The following is a 1,791-nucleotide window of genomic DNA, read 5'->3' as shown; positions in this document are numbered from 1 at the left end:
TGCCTCAAATTACAAATATATATGTACTGTTTAATTTGTATTTTGAATATACGTAATAATTAAAAAAGATACCACGATAATATATGTATGGTAAACTTATATGTACAATAACCAAAGTCCAATTAAATTAATCTATTACATATTAACCCAACAATACTACTCATATAAAACGCACAGGAATCACACACTTTATTCTTCTTCCATTTCTGTTGCTACATTTATTTCCTCGTTTTGGCTTCTTTATCTTCTGCGTATTTTTCCCTTTTTATTATTTTTTTTTGGCTTCTTATTTTTCACTTTTTCTCCAAGTCTTTCTTTATTTCGCATTTTTATTAGTTTCTCCTTTTTCTAATATATTTTTATAAGAAGAAATAAAAAAAGAGAAACAGAAAAAAAAAAGAGAAAAAAAGTGAAAAACGCAGAAGTTCTATATTATTGTTTATAAAATTGTGTTTTTTTCAAAAGTTTATATGTATATTATCAAAAAAGAAAAAAAAAATAAAAAATTATAAAACTAGACACATAAATTTGTGAAAATTAACGCAAAATAACTACATTTATTGAGAAAAAGAAAGATAAAATAGGAAAGCAAGAAAAAAGAAGACAATGACGATTATGACAATGACAGAAATAATGTAAAAGAAGAGAAAGAAAAAAAAAAGTAAAAAAAGAAGAGAAAAAAGAAAAAAAAAGAAAAAAAGAGATACACAAAAAAAAAAAAGAATACTTATATATACAAGCAATTTGATTGGATTTGATTATTAATATATTTGTTCGCCTAAAATTATTACTGATATACGTATAACAATACTCATATTTTATCGTACAAAATTAAATAAGATACCGAGAATTTAGAATCAGCATATTTTAAGAAAAAATCGTGCCAAATGCTAGGAGTAAAATTTGCAGAGCGTCGCTTTGAGTTAGAAGGGACATGTTGATTCGAAGTCATCACTAAAACTGAAGCTTAAAATGATATGGTGGTGTTTTTGACATGTATGGTACTGGACAATGGATAACGAATGCTAAGGAGTTAAGAACCAATCACTATATATAGATGTGATTTCTAACATGTCCTTCATTAATTAAAGGGTCTAACACCCTTCATAGTGGGCAACAAAATATTGGTGTTTGTGATCGGAATTTACATTCTCTAAATTTTTTTTTATTTGAAAAAGTAATAAAGTGTGATATTTTATTTTTTAATAATTTTTTTATTTTTTTTATCTTTTTAATTTAAAAATAAAATTTAGAGGATTCAAATTTAAAAATTTTAAATGATAAAGTATTAATAATGATAGATATGTGTAACACTCTAACTTTTAGCACGTCATGATCGTACCAAAAGTAAAGCGTTACTAACCCATTTTTCTTTATTATCTATTTAATATTGAGCCTTTACGTTGGTATCGCGTTTCAGTTTTTAAGAAAATTCCACAAAATTTTGTTTCTATTAATTAAAACTACATATCAAAGATCTTTAAATAATAATAATAATCACATAAATACTATTAATAATAAGTTCTATACAAATAAATTTAATATAAAACTTGAATACAATACCTATCCCTTTGGACAAACTAGAAACTAAAGCAACAAGGGCGAAAGAACTCTATAAAAATGACAGGAATCATAGGTAAACCTGCTAATCGTCCGCAACTTCATACTAAGTCTTCAAACCTATGCCACTGAAAGGGTGGGGACAGAGAATGCCGTGAGAGTAAAGAAATAAGTTGCAAATAATCGCTTTTTAACTTTAAATAATGACCTTTAGAACTCTTTAAAACTCAC

This window comes from Arachis ipaensis, chromosome B08, assembly GCF_000816755.2.
Source record: "Arachis ipaensis cultivar K30076 chromosome B08, Araip1.1, whole genome shotgun sequence".
Classification (NCBI taxonomy): domain Eukaryota; kingdom Viridiplantae; phylum Streptophyta; class Magnoliopsida; order Fabales; family Fabaceae; genus Arachis; species Arachis ipaensis.
Note: the sequence above shows the minus strand (reverse complement) of the source record.